Source organism: Pantherophis guttatus, chromosome 3, assembly GCF_059756535.1.
Source record: "Pantherophis guttatus breed Tessera chromosome 3, ASM5975653v1, whole genome shotgun sequence".
NCBI lineage: Eukaryota > Metazoa > Chordata > Lepidosauria > Squamata > Colubridae > Pantherophis > Pantherophis guttatus.
Window position 1 is genome coordinate 164,078,053 of NC_142065.1, and position 19,904 is coordinate 164,097,956.

The following is a 19,904-nucleotide window of genomic DNA, read 5'->3' on the forward strand; positions in this document are numbered from 1 at the left end:
TCTGGAGAACCAGTAATGGAAATTTTGAACAGTTTGGAGAACTGGTAGATATCACCTCTGGAGTGGGGTGGGAATGGGGATTTTGCAGTATCCTTCCCCTGGAGTGGGGTGAAAATGGAGATTTTGCAGTATCCTTCCCCTGCCATGCCCACCAAGCCACGCCCACAGAACTGGTAGTAAAAAAAATTGGATTTCACCACTGCGCTATCTAGTATATAAGAACATAGCTAGTGCCTTGTTGGATCAGACCCCTGGCTAAACTTGTCCAGTAGTGTGTTCTGATAGTAGCCAACTAACTGCATTAGTTAGTTGCACTGCATTAGTTAGATGGCCTTCAGAGGGAGTCACACTACCATGAAGGCTAACAGCAGTTGACCACCATTGACCTGCCCTTTTCTGAAGCCAGCAAAGCTGGTAGCCAGCATCATATCTTGTAGTATTTATCCTGATTGCTTAAAAATATTTTGGAAGATAAAAAAGAAGAAGAAATAAACTATTTGGCTTTTTAAAAAGTTTTTTGTTATTTTTGGGATGTTGTTGTTTTTTCACATGATGCATGAACCATTCCTTTAAGTTTGAATTTTAGTTCTTCCTTCCTCTCAAAGATTCTCCAACTCCACCTCCTGGTTGCTAGGGAACAGAAAATCCAGTAATTAGTCCAAGTCAGAAAAACACTCAGGAAAAAAAAAACTTTGCAGCCTCATCAAGTACCCAGATAAATCTCCCCAAAATCTCACATTTAACTTCTTCACTTTCCCTTTTTATGACCATTTCCTTGTTTAGCATTCCCTGCCCCAAGCAGTTCTAAACAACAGCAGATTGTCAGCCTTAACTGATTAGTAGGACAAGGACAAGGTGATACATAGGATGGAGGCATGTAGGAGTTTATTGCCTGGAATACATAACTACACAAGTGTTCTGTAAAAATAAAAAAACAAATGGTACTGAAATCAGTCAAACCTGGAGATTTGTAGCAGAAAGTTATCATAGTGTTACCTGGAATTTTAGGCTTTATTATTAATATTTTTAAAAAGATGATACTGGCATTTTAGCATGGTATCCATGCCTCCTTTTGAAGTTTAGAAAATCATGTTTTTTCTTTGATATGTAAAGTCATTTCCTTTGATATGTAAAAAATGAGCCCTTTCAGGGACCATCAATCAAACAATACGGCTATATTCTGAAGTCCCTCAGTGTTGCAATTGTTAAGGAAACAAATCCAGATGGGAAAGAAGGAAATGCAACAATATTTTAAGGGTGTCTGTCTCTTCTCATGTCTAATCAATGACTTTTATTGTTTGATTTGTTGCTTTCTGACACATCACATATATTGAATGTAGCTATACAGGTAGTCTTCGACTTCGACTTGCAGCCATTCATTTAGTGACAGCTCAAAGTTACAACAGCACTGAAAAAGTGACATGACCAGTTTTTCACACTTACGACCATTACAGTATCCCCATGATCACGTGATAAAAATTCACTTGGCAAGTAGTTCAGATTTATGACGGTTGAAATGTCCTGGGTCACGTGATCATCATTTATAACCTTTCCATTTGACTTCGGCAAGCAAAGTCAATGGGGAAAGCTAGATTCCCTTAATGACTGCATGACTCATTTAACAACCACACTGCTTTGCTTAATAACTGTGGCCAAGAAAGGTCATAAAATTGGCCAAACTGTATTTAACAACCGCCTCACTTAACAACAGAAATGTTAGGCTCAATTGCGGTTGTAGGTCGAGGACTATCTATAATTTGTTTCTGTACCTTATATAAAAACTTGATAAAGCCTCCCTCCCCCCCTTAATAAAATGCTTTTTAGTGCAGTACTTGGGGCTTACATTGTCAGGAAGATGGGGAAGCCACTTTCTAAAGGTACTGAGTGCTTCTCCCCCAGATTCAGGGACTAGATTTTTTCCAGCTCCACAACACTCAAGTGCCTGAGTTTTAAGAGCAACGAAAGTGTAACTGTCTCAATAATTTAATAATGCCAAAGACTGAATGTTATACAGTGGATATAGAAAGTTTACATACCCCTATTAAAATGCCAGATTTTTGACATGTAAAAAAAAAAGTCACACCAAAATTAAACACTTCAGAATTCTTTCCATCTTTAAAACAACATACAAGGTGTACAATTCAACTGAAAAAGAAACTGAAAACTAATAGGGGGGAATAACAATAACATAGAATAACTTATGTGGCTGCATAAGTGTTCATTCTTATAAGTAGCAATGCAGCTGTGTTCAGAATTAACCAATCATATTCAAACTGATGTTAAATAGTTAAATAGTAACCATGTGCACATCTGTCATCAATTAAAGTGACTCTGATAAGTTCACATAAAGTTCAGCTGTTCTAGAAGGATTTTACTGATATTTACTCAGTTGTCTCTTGCAGCAAAATCTATGGTCTACAAAGAGCTTATATGCTATAAAAGGGATCTCACTGTTGGAAGATATCAGTCAGGAGAAGGGTACAAAAAAATGTACAGGCACTGGATATACCTGTGGTAGCGAACCTTTTACTCACCAAGTGCCGTACAGGCACGCGCTTTGCACACTCCGTGCTGATGCGCAGCTCGTCCCTTGTGTGCTGCACACACAACCGCACCATCTGTGCATGCACACAGCTTTCATGTGTGCCCATGCGCTGCGTGCGCATCCACACCATCTGTGCATGTGTGTGGCTTTTGCGCCACTCCTGTGCGCTGCACATGCAATTGCATCATGTGCATGCGCAGTTTTTGCACACACAATGCACAAGAGCAAATGCCATCTATGCATTTGCGCACTGTGCTCAAGTACTCTTGCACACTTGCACAAATGAGTATGCATGCACAGGAGAGCTCCGAAGACCAGCTGGGTCCCCGTAATTGCACACATATGCACCAGAGGCCCGAACACCAGCTGGGCCGCGCATGCATGCGCAGCTACAGGTAAGTTGGGTGACAGCTCGCGTATCCAGAAAGTTGGGTCTGCGTGCTACCTCAGGCACGCGTGCCATTCGTTCACCATCACAGGGATGTACCATGGAACACAATGAAGACAATAATCAATAAGTGGAGAAAATATGGCAGAGTAGTGACATTACCAAGAACTGGATGTCCCTCCCAAACTCATGAAAACAACAGGAAGAAAACTGGCCCAAGAGTCTGCAGAGTAAGGAACATTACAGAAGCTGCAGGAATTTCTGGCAAGTACTGGTTGTGTACCACATGTCATAACAATCTCCTCTATTTTTATAGGGTTGTGGGGTAGAGTAGCAGGACAGAAAGAAGCCTTTTCTTATAAGGAAAACCCTCCAAGCCCGGCTACATTTACAAAAGCATTTGGGGAAATGTGTTATGGTCTGATGAGACCAAAGTAGGACTTTTTGGCCATCATTCCAAAAATTATGCCTAGTACAAAAACAAAACTGTGCACCACAAAAGTACACAATACCCACAATGAAGCATGGTGATGGCAATATTATGCTTTGGGGCTACTTTTCTTCAGTTGAAACTGGAACTTAGTCAAAATGAAGGAAATTATGAACTGTTTCAAATATCATTTGGCACAAAACCTTCAGGCATCTGCTGAAATGCTGAAGATGAATTTCACCTTTCAACACGACAATGATCCAAAGCATACCTGCAAATCAACAAAACAATGGCTTCACCAGAAGATCACATTTTTGTAATGGCTGAGTCAGAGCCTGGACCTGAATCTAACTGAAAGTCTGTGTGGTGACCTGAAAAGAGCTGTGCACAGGAGATGTCTTTGAAATCTGAAAGACTTGGAATGCTTTTTCAAGAAAGTGTGACAGTCAATGCCAACAACTTGATGAATTAAAGATCAAGACTCTCAGAAACAAACAAATAAAAAAAAGGAATATAAAGTTGACTTGTTTGACCAAAGGTAAAATAAAAAATACTGCCATAAAATGCTGGAAATCCTTTATGTGTGAACTTTTTGCTGACACCTAAACAGAAATGACAATGATTTTTGAATTTCTAAATAGAAGAGAGAGATTATGCAAACAGGAATAATGTTCATAATATTATAAGTAGTGGAAAAATAGTAAAGTTGCTTATATTCATTGTGAAGAACATTTGAGTCACTTCCTTAAATATTCTTTATTTCTTTTCTTTTTTTTTCTCTTTGTATTTCTTTTCTTTATGTTTTTAAATAGAAGTTTGTATTATAGTTTGATATTGTTGATAGCATTAATAAAGTATTTTTTAAAAAAAAGATAAATACGCCCCGGGGTACAACTCAGGCAAAAGCTATAAAGCATCTTCTGATATTAAGCCTTGTGAAATCAGGCTTTTATTTACATGCAACACCCTGACACGCAGACAGTCTTACAACAGTTGAATTATTTATTCAACTTCCCACATGCCACTGGAGATGGGGACACTTTGGCTATTTGAAGCTACACCATCTCAAGTGGCTAAAGGGACTAAAAAGCACCCCCATTGCTTAAGCCTGCCATCTCAGTTCCATTAGCAGTAAAGACCTCTCCATTCAAACTGTTAAGTAAATCCTTTGAGAACCAGGGGACTGTTTCATGCTTGAAAGCAACTGTTAAGAATGTGACAATGACCAAACTGTTCCTATTTAATTCTTTTCCCAAGGTAAAAAGAATTATAGGTAAACATATGCCTTCATTATTTGCTTTGCTGCATTTCAATACTCAATCCCACACTAAATTGTCAACAAAGGATTTAGCACAATCATTTCTGTATTCCAGAGTGATTGCCACTGCAAATACAATAAGCTTAACAAGGACCACAAAGTTGGCAAAACAACTATATTTTATATAAACATATTAGAAATTTCAGAAGAGTACATTAATTATTCTGGTTAATATTTTTATCATCAGCATTACTGTAACAGAGGAAATGAAAATAATCAAAATGTTTCTATTCCTGTAGTCATAAATCCTAAATAGCTTGAAATTAACCATTGAAAATACTAATGTAGTAAACATGGAAAGATAAAACTTTTTGCTACAATAGTTTGCAAACTATGTTTTTAATTGCTTTCAATTATGCTAATCCTAATATCAAAGTTAATCATTAATTAGGACCCTCTGACCCCACCCTTCCTCCAGTACTGAAGGAAGATGGACTATTATTAATTGGAGTAATGGAAAAGCAGTGAACAACTAGACTTCAAGGAACCATATTGTCAAGTGTGGCAGGCAGCTGAACAACTCACACTAAGTGCTCTTTTGTTTTTGATATTAATGGTGAATCGGAAAGGGGATAATGGTATTCTATTTGTTATTTGACCCTGATAAAGATCTTTTAAAAAGAAAAAAAACCCTACTACATTGATGGAACACTTAAAAACAAGCCCACCAAGGAGAGGAATAGAGGACAATTCAGCAAATCATCCATAATTTCCCCCATTTATTTACAAGATAACAATGAACAACATCTGCCCATATTTAATGCACAACATATCTTAGCCCTTAGCACAGGGGTTTCCAAACATGGCAACTTTAAGACTTGTGGATTTCAGCTCCCAGAATTCCCCACTGCTGGCTGGGGAATTCTGGGAGCTGAAGTCCACAAGTCTTAAAGTCGCCATGTTTGGAGACCCCTGCCTTTGCATATCTTTTCAATTTAAAGTTCATTTAAGCCAATTTTAAATTCTATAATACAGGTAGTTGGGGAAAAGAAGATCAATTTAAATTCATATAGCTAGGCAAAGATGACTCCTCAATGTTCAAGGAGAGCCCTATGCACTACTGGAGTGTTTCTTTTTTCAATCAGACACAAAGAAAATGTGATAAGACATGTGGAAATAGAGAAGAAGGTTCAGAACTATTAGAAAGGAAGTTTGAACCAGGTTTAAGACCAATAAACTGAATAAAAATAGGTAAACTGAGTAAAAACAATATAATCCCAATCCAGTCATGAGAAAACAACCTAGCTAATTATAGATTATTTACTTTGATATATATATAAAACTGAAATCTTAGAAAACAGCTATAATACATTTAAACACTTTAGTACTTATTACAGCTTTTTAAAAACTCAACTTTGTGTATTGAAGGGTCAGAAATATATTTTCCTCTTCTAATCACTGTACACCTCATTTGCTTTATTGTTGTAAACTTTGCACTGAAATAAATGGTTTTAAAATTTGCCTAGATCATAAACTTGCTATCACAAATAAAAAGAGAATAAATTCTACATATAAAGGTAAAGGTTTCCCTTGCACATATGTGCTAGTCGTTCCCAACTTTAGGGGGCAATGCTCATCTCCATTTCAAAGCCGAAGAGCCAGCACTATCCGAAGAAGTCTCAGTGGTCATGTGGCCGGCATGACTAAATGCCAAAGTTACACGGAACTCTGTTACCTTCCCACCAAAGGTGGTCCCTATTTTTCTACTTGCATTTTTTATGTGCTTTCGAACTGCTAGACTGGCAGAAGCTGGGACAAGTAACGGGAGCTCACCCCGTTATGCAGCACTAGGGATTCGAACAGCTGAACTACCGACCTTTCGATAGACAAGCTCAGCATCTTAGCCATTGAGACACCGCGTAGGTGCATTCTACATATACCTATTGCCTAATATATATCTCTATCCCTTCAATGAAATTTCATTAATCCAGCTACTTCTGTAAGTGGCTTTTTAAATTAATTGCTGATTTAAAAACAAAAAAAATGTGTTTGGAATTCATCTTTTGTAATGACAGAAAGATTCAGACTAAGTGCAGTGAAGGAAAATAGAGATTGGATGAGCAAAGTCAGGGCATTTCCCAATTGTTTATATATGGATGATTATATCTAAATATTGATAGAGTGTGGGACAACTTCCAATAGGATAACCCCAACTTGTTTTGATAACAGTTTTAAAGAAATTTTGTCCTGTTCATGTAAATGATATATATGCCACATTTAGAAAATCTAGCATAAAATATAATGTTCCAGTCAACCCTGAGAATAAATGGAAAATGTTCTTTCCCATATTTCTGTTTGAAGTACTCTCTCCATCCTTGGTATTCATATCTGCAAAGGATGTGACCCTGCATTACTTCTGTTCTTACATGAGTTGTATTTCCCAAGGCAACAGAAAGAAGAGAGGTGAAACATGTTTTGGTACTCCCTCATATTATTGCTCACTTCCCCATCTTGTTTTATTTTCATCCCCCACATCCATATGCCTTACTGTATTGCTGTTTTAAAGTTCTACTTCGTGACTGGCTGCCCACAGGTATTCCAATTTGTTTAATCATAATGCATCATTTTGCCAATTCCTCAAGAATAGTTTTACAAAGTATGACTGGGTCCTTGTTATCCCTTCAAAGTAGTCCAGGCAAAATGCACAACAATGAACACTATCTCTATCTTTACTGTAAGAATACTGCAGGTCTGAAAATATTCCTCCTGCTCCTCACTTTTACTTTCCCCAAAATAAGCGATGGATTTCTTCTGGGATGCTTTCTCCATCTTCCTCCTCAAATTTCATTTATCAGACCATTATCTAGGCTGGGACTCATTCTTCTGTTTCTCAAAGTCATTCCCACATATCATTACAGTCCGCCAATTCCAAATATATTCTCTTCCACAGCTTCTCTTATCAACTAATTAGAGCATTGTTCACAATCATTAATTTCTGCAAAGCAGTCTGTTTTGATTTCATTTTGTATTGTTTCTAATTGCAAATATTTCATTATTTTTTAAAAAAACTTAGCCGTATGTAATATCTTAATCTACTAAGAAATAATGCAATGATAATACTGACTCAGTTTTTATCTAGATGTGTGCACAATTCCCATTTACCACTCACATTTTCAATGAATGGTAGTAGAAAAAAGAAAAGACTGCGCTATAAAGATTCATGTAAATAGGACAACATCTAATACTAGGAACTGCTATGAAAAAGTGTGTCTTAATAGAAAACCTAGAAATGTTAGATGGTCAAATAAAATAAATATCTACTGGGATATATCCAATGAGCACAACTAGAATCAGAAGTGTCTATTACTTTACATGCGGATTAGTCTGTGATAACTTGTCATTTAATATTAAGCACCTATGACTTTGGCATCAGTATGAATTAAGGCCAGAAATTTTCATCCTATAAACCTGTAAAAAGTTTTATACAAAGGGACACCAATAACCACTCACACTGTTGCATTCTCAACCAATCACAGTTTTTAAGTTTTAAGTGTTTTAAATGTTCTTGAAGACAGCTCCATGTAAAACACACTGCAATAGTTCAGATAGGAGGTAACCGTGGTATGAATGGTTATGATTAGAATCACCTGATCTCACAACAGGAACAACTTACATATGATATAAATCTATGCAAAGATCTTCCTAGTCACCTGTTCTTCCAGCAGGAGACAAGAAAGATTCCCAAAATTGCACATAAATTTGAACTTGGTTAGTTTACGCCCATTAAGAGCCGTAGTGGCGTAGGAGGCTAATGCCTCCTACTAAGGCAGTATTTAACATCCAGCTGCCTGCAATTACTGCGAGTTCAATTCTCACCAGGCTCAAGGTCGGCTCAGCCTTCCATCCTTTCTAAGGTGGGTAAAATGAGGACCCGGTTTGTGGGGGCAATAAGCTGACTTTGTATAAAATATACAAAAGTATGAAGGCTATTGCTTAACGCATTGTAAGCCGCCCTGAGTCTCCGGAGATTTTTATTTTATAAAAATAAATAAATAAAAAATAAAATAAAATAAAATTAAGAACTAACAATGAAAAAAAGTTGAGTGGTATAATCGTGTGTGAGAATGATTCTGGGAAACAGGGCAAAAAGAGGTAGCCAAGGCTAAGGGAATAGGCAGATAAAAGGCAACTTAGCCTATGGCAGGAATGTGGTAATGGGCAAGAGGCTCAGAAAAGACCCTTCCAAGTTTCTTGGGCAGTCAATTGGGATATTGGGGAAGATACTTTCAGACTTGCAAGATTCTTTTAATGTAACTTTACAATAAGGTACATTTAGTTATACTTTATTAGAGGATTCAATTTATATAATCATCTATTCTTTTAACACATTTTTTTGCTGTACAATAATGTTTATCAATGCAGAATATCCCAACCTACACTCTTACCCAATACAAAGAACAGTTCCAAACAGCCATTTATTATCTTCTTATGACTTGACACCACAGCATCCCAAAAGAATGTTTTGAAAAATTGATATTTCATACTTGAACCCACAAAGGATTTCCTGTCTAAGCAAATCCATCTGCTCCTGCCATGGTATATTTGCAGCACATCAAGTGTGCCACTAGGGTATTGTTATGCTTTAATAGATTTGAAAAAGAAAGGTTATTCAGAATGCTTTTCCAAATGCAGACTTGAACCTAAATGATTTATATAGCATAACACAAATTACAACAAAAATGGCAGATTGGTATATTAACCATATAGCTACATTTATCTTAATTCAAAAATTCTTGAGAGCTCATTTACTGATACAAATTTCCTGCTCTCATAAAATCTTTTCAATCAAAGCACTGTCAGGAATCTGACTTCAAATGTATCTATTAGTTATCCCGCAAAACAGTGATTGAGGAGGTCTCTCCACTGATAGATCCAAGTGCTGACTAACTTGTTTATAGAGATTTAAATCAGGATTTACACAACCATGTACAAGCTCTTAAATCCTAAAGCAAAAGTCCCAGAAGCAGGTGCTTAATCTGAACGTATTAGAGCAATGCTCTGCTGCAGAAACTACTGCTAAAAAATTATCCCAACAATCCTAAAATTCATTCTGGGTGAAATCCAACCTTATGCATTTGTTTCTTCTTATATAATAGAGGGATTTTTTTTCCCTTTGACACCTCCTAAACACTCAGCCACCCCATAAAATCTGAAGTAGATTTTGAGGGAGCATGAAAGCCTTCAGGATAGACAGAGAAGAGACATTCCCTTTCTTCTATAATTTTGCAAAGGAAAGAAGTTCTATTAGTTGAAACACTATACTGGATTTCATTATCTGTTAAGAGATTACTCTTTGTTAGGATTAAGATATTATTTTAAAATATTAAAGTTAAGTTTATATAATGTGGTAGCTGCATAATATTTGAATAATGTGTAACTGAAACAGATTAGCTCTCTCCTATTGTGTTTCATGGTAGATTTCTGAGGTGATTGTTGGCCCAAATAATAACCCTACCTTGTGCTAAACTGAATCTTGTTCTTCAGACTTTATTCTATAAATAGCTGTAGTCTCAAAATAACAAAGAATCATTTTTAAAAATTACATAATTTAGAATGGCAACATTGTGTACATTTGGAAGAAAAGAGACGTTGGTCCTACCTGAACATTCTTTCTCATGGCGCTGGTAGAGGGAATCCAGGAGTGGGTGTTGCTCTCTCTCTTCTGCCTGGAGACTGAGCTTGTCATCATTTTTGGTGATGCCTTCCTTGCCTGGTGACTCTCCAGTTCGGCGAAGGCGTAGCAAGGATGAGACTCGTAATCTGTGAAAACAGAAGTCCCCCCCCCCCAAATCCACCATCCCACTGTCGATGGAGTGGCCTTCTGTCCCAGCGTCGAAGGCTGGAAACAAACTAACAACGACTCCTTCCTCCTCAGTGGGAAAGTCCATTTGATGTAAGGGATGTAAGGAGTGGACGGCCCTCCTTACATCCAAGGTGTGCTATCTCTTTTCTAGGGCGTGTTTCGGCCCCGGACAGTTAGGCAAGATCAATTCCTGGGCCCTGTGGAATCAGGAATTCACCTTTGTAATGAAGGAGGGGTCCAACCGCAGAACCACTCTGTCAGGATGAAATATACATACCATATTTTTCTGACTATAAGACGCACTGGTGTATAAGATGCACCAAGATTTCAAAGAGTAAGTAAGGAAAAAAAAGGTTTTTGCCCTCCCTGGCCCTCAGGAGCACTCTGCAGGCCACTTCGCAAAAACGGGCAAAAAAACAGAGGCTTGGCTAGATGAGTTCTGGCTGCAGCTTGGGGAAGACCTAGGGAAACCCCTAAAGTTCCCTTCCCTAGGTACTGTGCTGGTGGAAGGCTCCGGAGATGCGATTTTTCACCGCGCCGATGGCAGGACAGACCAGCAATGGTGACAGCTGCCGTGGCTCCAAGATCTCCTCGCCGAGCACATTAGCCGCAAACAGTGTGCCCAGATGAATCTAGGCAGGGACTGAAGACTTTTGGTGAAGGAAGAGCAGACCCGCAATGGGTGACAGCTGCTGTGGCTTTTTTTCTCCGCGCTTAGCGTGCTTGCCACAATCAGTGTGCCCAGGTGAAACTGGGCAGGGACTGAGTCCCTTCCGCGATCTGTGGGCAATGCCAAGGGTCTTGTCAAGTCAGACCCACCTCCGCTGCTCAGGAGGCTGGCAGGGACCTTGGCTTTACCAGCCAGAAAGGCAGCAGACCGGCAGAATGCTCAGCTACCCAAATCACTATTCGCGACTTCAAAGGATCTCCCTGTCTCACAGTTAAGAGGAATCCAGGAGTTGATGTGGAATGCAGAATCTAATAAAGCGTCTCTTCTGGCTGAAGACTGAGCCAAACTGGGGAGTCACCAGGCAAGGGAAGGGTCACCAGAAATGATAACAAGCTCAGTCTCCAGGCAGAAAAGAGAGCAACACCCACTCCTGGATTCCCTCTATCCAGCGCCATGGAGGAGATGGATCGTACTTCAGCAGTCATGATTAAAAATCCAAGGGGTGGGATGGAGAGACTGAACATATTTATATCATCCAGTCTAATATTTCTAACAAATTTTAATCCAAAACAAAAACAACTATTTGTTTTGTGTACAGGAGAGGAGGAGAAGGAAGAAAGGTTTAGAGTATTGACTTTCTCCTGAACTGAAACCTAGAATATATCTTGCTATAAATTCCTTCAGAAAAAAATAAGAGCTTGCAGATGACGTAAAATAAAGAACAAGCCAGCTGAAACCAACCAGCAATATCCCCAGAGTTGTGTTGTCTTTACTGATAATGTGAAAAAAACATTCTAAGCTAATAAACAAATCCATGTTAATTTCACGCTCAATTAGAACTTCTGCGTCATGTTGAAAAGGCGAGAGAAAATCCATATTTGCCCAATTTGGAAGGATTTTAAAGACAGAGCCCAAATATTAACTTCCACAGAGTACAGAAACACAGTGAATACTAATAGAAATGATCATGTTCTAAGTATTTTGAATAGTATGATTTCGAATATTCTGATCTTGTAAATAAATACTGTCATGATAATGCAAAATATAGGTAGCTATATTGGCAACATGTATGAAGTAAGTATAATCTTTTTTGTCCTACAATACTATAGTTCAACTAATAGATAGTCTGAGAGGGGAATAAGGTAAACATGCCACTGAATCCTAGAGATCTTCCAATACTCTCTACCTCTTACCAGGCTTTTCCTAGGATCAATTTGAGATAACATACCAGTCTTACAACTAGATGAAGAATGGTGATTAAGATGGGTTATTTTTAATAACCACAACCACACAGATCACACAGATCCAACAAACCACTTGCAGGAATGCAGTTGCTTCTGAATAGAGCCACCTGAATAGAAACAGGACAGGACATGCCAGAACTAAGGCAAAGCTCTTTAAGTGGGGAATGGCCAAGAGCCCACAATGTGACTGTGGTACTCCAGAACAAACTATTGTCTAATGTCTCCTCAGGAAATTTCAAGGCACCTGGGATGATGAATAATATAGAAAATGGTCCTTATACAAGTAATTAGGGAGAAACCAGTCATATGTTTCCATGAATGCATGGAAGTAGAGGCTAAATCAATTTCATTGTGTATATGTACAATGACAATAAAGATGATGATGATGATTATCTCAGCTTCCTGTGATATTGAATTATAATATCTATCCCATTGCAATTCTATGGCTCCATATTATAGTGATTTTATTATGATTTTATCTTATTTTAATATATTATTTATTTATATATTTATATATATATTGTGTGTGTATATATATATATTTATTTTAAAACTTGTGCTAAGCTTTCGGCGGCGTTACACTCTAACGAAGTCGGTAGGGGCCGATAAAAGCTTAGCACAAGTTTTAAAATAAAAAATTTTAAACTTTTAAACGTTCCGGAGATCGTGATGTCTTACTTCTTCGTAGGGTTTATGTGTGTTTTTCCTCTAGCCAAGTTTTCCCTATGTAACCAAGGTTTTTCTGCAGCCCTAGCTCAGTTGAACCACATCCACTCGATTCTGGGCTTTTTTCCTTTCTAGCAGCCAGCAAGTTCTTCCTGCTAGGTGGGAGACTTATATAGATCTATTTCCAGCTTGTAGGGAAAACCTGGCTAGGTAGGAAAAAACCTGTTACGTAGGGAAAACCTGGCTAGAGGAAAAACACACATAAACCCTACGAAAAAGTAAGAAAATAGATACTATACCTTTACAGGGAGGATACATAAGATGTGGGTGTGGCTTACTGATGAAAGCAAATGAGCTGGAAATAGATCTATATAAGTCTCCCACCTAGCAGGAAGAACTTGCTGGCTGCTAGAAAGGAAAAAAGCCCAGAATCGAGTGGAAGTGATTCTACTGACCTAGGGCTGCAGAAAAACCTTGGTTACGTAGGGAAAACCTGGCTAGAGGAAACACACACACACACACACACACACACACACACACACACACACACACACACACACATATATATATATATATATATATATATATATATATATATATATATATATATTTGCTGACACTTTATTTAAACTAATTTGTATATGAATGATTGCATGACTTCTGTAGATGCCATATGCTAAATAAAATAAAATTTGTTTATTTTGAAAGTGTACCCTGTTCTGTTCACGGAACAAAGGCTAAAGAAGGAGGCGAGGCAGGATAAACACTTCACAACATGTTTATTGGCTAACAATAACAGCTAACAGTGACTCGCTCTGGTTAGCTAACTACCATGGAGAGTGAGCAGCGTTTGAGGCACTGACAGCTCTTTTATACTCAGCTGTCAGAAGCTGAGCCAATCAGGAGCCACCAATTTCCCGCCGGCTGCCTGCCGGCACACGGACCAATCGGCTGCTCTATTGGCCGTTCGTGCTTGCCGTCCGGACGTAACATACCCATATGACTGTATGACTTTCTAGTAACTGTAAGATCAAATTCTCTAATGTTGAAGATTAAAGTGCACTTATCTCTACTGTTTAGCAGAATTCGCAAAACATTTTCTATTTTCCTGTTCTTCTCCCCGGTCCTCCAATTTGCTCTGGCTTAAATTATAGCAGCAGCCTTAAAAAATCTACTACACTTAAAAACATAGCATAATTTTTTATTCTTATTATCAAACCCTCGTGTCCTGACTTTTTTTAATTGAAAAAGTTTTAATACAAACACAATTTCCCCACAACCCCCCTCCCAACCCCCCTCCCCCTCCCCGACTTCCCAGAGCAGAACACAAGGTATTTCTATGACCTTTAACAATAAACTAAATTGCATAACCAATCATTAAACTAACCTCCCCTAAGAAAAAATTCTTAACCCCCCATATGTAAAATCCTATTTCTTAAACATAATACTTCTAATATCACTTATATAATGCTTATACAAATAAAAGAAATCATTCATAAGCTATTTGATATTTTTTGGTTTGATACTTATTTTGTATATAATCAATCCATCTTCTCCAGTCCTGTATATACCTTTCTTGTGTATGATCTTTCAGATATGCTGAAATTTTAGCCATTTCAGCTAAATTAGTTACTTTCAATATCCAATCATCAATAGTGTGTCCTGACTTTTTAAAGGCAGATAAGAAAAAAAACCTTTGCTTTGCTTTAGTCATCATGATTGTATGTGAACGTGCATGTGTGAGTGCATACATACACATACAAACTACTTTCCGTTTTTTCTAGTCCTTCAGCTAAAATAACCATGTATTTTTGAAGCACACGAGGAAAAGCTTAGTAAAGACAAACTGCGTAGTGGAGGCAGATAGATTACTATGCATAAACAAATGGTAGGAATATGCTTTATAGAATTGTATTTGAACTATTTATTAATCTCTCTCATACAGATATAACTCTCAATATGGGCTGAAGTATTATGTTCTTATATAAAACGATCATTTAGCCTCTTTCATATCAGCTTTCTAATAATAATCTAGGTTTTGATGAAGTCATCTGTTATTTACCAAGCAACAGTCTTTCTCTCCTATACAGAACAATTTTTTCATAAATCTGTTGATTCCAATATATGAGGTGGGAGTATGCGTAAGCTATCATCCTTTTTTTTTTTTAAGGCAGATTGAAAACAATAAAAAATGTTCAACATCCATAGCTGAATCTATACACATTATAAACAAAAGCATTTACTTCCATTCCTAGCAACAGTTATTGATATGCTGTTAGTTATCCATTTCACTAAGACAGAATTGTGTCCAGGACTGGCTGAAGATACTCTTTACATGAAAAAAGAGAATGGGACATGAGCTTAAATGAATGAATAAGAGCCACTTATCAATTAAACTGTTATTAACAGTTATCAAATAAACTAATATTGCTTCATCCATCACTAAAAATTGTAATACGGAATCTAAAGTCAGTTTTAATTATCTCCATTTAATTGGATTCTCTGGACTTTAGAAAGCTATGGAATTATTGCTCTATCATAAAATAACTGTGACTGTGAGTCTGACTATTTTACCATGACAAAACCTATTATTGCTAATTCAGTAGCTTCCTTATGAAATCTGTACCCCAACTTAAAGATGATTATGTTCATTCAACGTACCAAGAAGCCACAAATTATTTTATCACATTTTATTCTACCATATTGTGGTAACGCAGTCAGTTTGTTTAGTTTGTGGTATAGAGTATTATAGAAACCCTGAAAAATATCTTATAAGAACCTCAAAGGAGGAAAAAGATGAAATGTTTTTCCTCCCCACATTTCTTTAGACGTATATGTTGCAAAATTTTCAAAACAATGAATGGCTATATTTTTCTTCTATTGCCACACAATGAAAAATAAATAAAAAGAATGCATTACTTCTATGCCCCACTTGCTAGTTGCCTCTAGCTATATGAACTTTTTTTTTTGCATTCATGACCAGTTTTATTCTTTGTGCACATTTCTTATTCAGCAAAGATATACATACAGTATGAGAGGTCCCTCAATTTTATTTTACAACAAAGTATGTGAACATCTGTTAGCATCGCCTATGGTTATTATTGAAAAAGAGGATGCTATACATACTATTTTGAACTTTTGAAAGAAAGATAAGATATAAATCTAATGACTGAATGCATGAATCATAGGTTAATTAAGGTGTAACTCATTAATATTTGTATTTCTGCTGGCTTGGCACCAATGTATCATGATAAAGTATTATTTTCTGATGTCCATATGGAAAAGTTTCATAGGAAAACGTCTCAGACCTGGTTAAAGTCTTATCAGAGTAGAATGCAAAGCACTCATGAAAATAACAGGAACAGGGCAATGGAAACTTCCTCTTGATTACGGACAGAAATCCATTCCACTGAAATCCATTAAAGGGTTAGCACAATTAACAGCAACTAGGAATCCCAAGGATACATGTAGTTTACTTAAGCTATTTCTTTATATTATTTAAATATTTATATCCCATGTATTCCATAAAAACAAATGCGATTGACAAAATAACTTAGTCCAGTGGCATTATAAAGGCAAGATGAATATTTTAAAGCAATTGTAATGGTTAGACAGAGTTCTTCTTCAGTACTATTATAACTCCTCTTTTCAAAATAGCTAACAACATTATCTACTGAGCAATACATTTACATCTTGTAAGAGATTAAATATGTCTCATTAACATATTATTAAAAATAACTGTACTGAATCACTGAAGCAAAGCATGAGAGACCTTAAGCCTTTTTTCATAGATAAGGCGCTATCCATAAACCCTTGAATCAAAGGAAAATGTCAGAAACATAAAATACAATATACTCATTAGCAGTTCTACCTGACCCAGAAAGAATGGACTGACCCATCAAATTCTTTCCTTATTCTAAGAAATGTTGAAGAAAGGAATTAGTGGATTTCACAAAGTTTTTCCTTTCCCTCCTATCACATATAACCCACCATCAGTAATCTATGCACTCATCATGCTCTATAATGTGGAATGGAACTGAATAACAGAGAATTTAAGTTTTGACAAAGAGCAAGAACAGTAATTGAACCTTCTGTCAAACCTTGCTGTAGGTTGGCACAAGTATTTTTGCACAGGCTTTTTGAAAAGAAGCCCTTGAAAAGTAGATTGCTTAGAAAAAGGAAAGTTGTATAATGAAGCAGAAGAAAGTTCTTCCATCAAACCACCTTCGCTTCCAGGTCTGTCTGTGGGATTGAAAAATAGTGTTTTTTGTAAAAAAACACTATTTCATCTCTCTATCCTTCCAATTGAATAAGCTGCAGAGGCTGGGAGATGCGGCAGGAGACAAGGAAGGAAGTAACTTTTTACCTGCCAGATTTCCAGTAGTTGATCCATGGGGTTGTTGACCTAGAGACTTTACTCCAGATGATTTCCGCTTTGCCCACCACTTCTCGAAGCCATTTGGGATGGAACAGGTAATGGATAAAGGTAAAAAGCAAAGCTTGTAGAAGACTCACCACTGGGGAAAAAATCCTGCTCATAGTGTAGTTTCAGAATGGGTTGACTTCAAAATTAACTGGCATAATGGAACAGCAGATCTGATGTCAATGTTGGAACACTGAAGAGAGTGGGTTGGAGACTTCAAGCTGCTTACTGAAACAAAGATTTTTCTCAAATCTTATTTAAATTTTGAACCTAAGATTAAATTTCCTGGCAGGGTGGATAAAAATCAATGATTTTTTTTAAAAAATCAAAATAATCAGATTTTTTTGATTTAAATCGGATTTTTTGATTTAAATCGGATTTTTGGATTTAAATCAGATTTTTTTGATTTTTATTGAATTTATTTTAATAAAAAACTTTTGGGGTAAAAATCTATCGTAAGATAGTTTTCTATTTAAAATACATAAATAATTTAGTTTATTCAGCATGAAATGGAGCTTAGTTATGTAGCACAAGGCTGTATATTCTGCAACACTGGGACTATCGGTGAGTCAACAGCGGGTCAAAGGAGTAGCAGAGATGACAATTGCTCTTTAAAAATTTAAATCGACACGATTTAAATCAAATCCACCCTGTTTCCTGGAGTAGAAGTTTTCCTTGTTATGAATTATCACTTATTTCTCTTTTATTTATATCTTAGAATGCGCTTAAGAAGTCTACTTCAGAGGTCTCTACTAAACCTCTTGCACAAAAAAACTTACGTATAGGCGTCAACTACAACAATTCATTTATGATTGACATGTGGCAATCAAAATACAGGTGAAATTTGACATTTATGGAAAGATTTGCCTTTAAAAATGCACAACAGGGAGGAGGCTAGGGCCATCTGTCTTTTGCCTTTAACCTGGGTATAAAATCAAATGTCAGACAAGATTAATTAGATGCCCAGATTTTTATTCTTTGGTGCAGATAGGAAAAGCACATTTCCATAATGTGAGGAAGCATTTATGTGTGCAGCAAATCAGGCTGACATTGAAGGAAGGTTTACTTTATTGTGAATGCTGGCTGCTTGGTGCTTGTCAGTGCAATTACTTTCCACTCAAGTGGCTCGCTTTTTAACATTTTATTATCTTAAAACAAAACCCCTGAAAGCAATAACTGTTTATTATGCTAATTCTTTAGATATTTTATTATGCATGTCTATAAAATGATTAAACATTGCTTTGCCCCAGAATGAAAAGAATTTATTAATATGTAGTCAATTCATGATAAAAAAAAAAGACAGAAATAAACACACTGTACTGGTAATTAGTCATTAAGTATTCAATTTTATACATTTATAAGCTGTATCATAAGTTTTCCTTTCACTTAGCTTCTAACTAACATTCCTAAAATCATTCTAAGTAGATTTTAAAATTCCACCCCTTCTTAGAAAAAAAAGTAATATAGTCAATTGGCACTATAGCAGATTTTTTTTAAAAAAAATGATATCAGGGCTGTGTATAATTCATGCATAAAGCATTTAAATATAAATCTAACTAATAAATAAAACTACAGACCTTTTAAAGTACTTTTAACGTATCAATGTTTTATTAACTTCAGCTATAAACCATATACCAAACTTTCATTATTTTTCAACAACATACTGTAACTAAAGATAGAGAGAGACAACCCACTGTTTTTATAGTTACTGGTAAATGTGAACATTTTCTGTATATTTCAATGTGATGTATCAATTTTTACTCACTTTTACTATGCTGATACCGTGTTATGATTTTATAGGATGATTTGACTAATCAAGAAACAATAAATTAAATTTGCAACTATTCCCATTACAAAATTTCCTCCTTCTCTTTGGAAACTATGCCTGTTTAAGAATGATGCACATTTTTAAAAATTCATAGTTCACTTCTTCATGGAACAAAATGGCCGAGCCATGTTACTGTTTTTTTTATATATGTAATCAGAAAAATTGACCAGAAGGGAGCTAGTCTATAAATGGCTTTTTGTTTTACAATGCTTGCATACATAAAAAAAAGGAGACCCTAGTTCCATTTTCTGAAAAGTGTATCTCTTTCCACTACATAGGTTTATATTAAATAAATTAAAAATTTCTCCTATAGATAGCAGATAAATCTGAAATGTTTACCATCTGTTTCTAATTCAGAAGTTCATAATCAAATGAGATCTGAACCACTAATCACTTTCAGTTTATGCTGTATTTCCAAAGAAAGCTGTTTGCACAAATAGTAATATATAAGCCAACAGAAATTTGCTTCTTGATCACCGTAAGTCATGACTTAAAGACAATTTGCAGTATCAAGGCAAATGACATCTTTCAAAAACAATGAAAATTGCCTTTTGAGGAGAATACCTCTGTTTTTCAATAGCTTCCCTTA

General features: G+C 36.4%; 1 protein-coding gene across 32 annotated transcripts in view; it reads right to left on the reverse strand.

Moving 5' to 3' along the window:
* Positions 1-19,904, reverse strand: part of PTPRM (protein tyrosine phosphatase receptor type M) — a 467,288-nt gene that overhangs the window by 430,494 nt on the left and 16,890 nt on the right. The gene's annotated exons all lie outside the window — the stretch shown is intronic.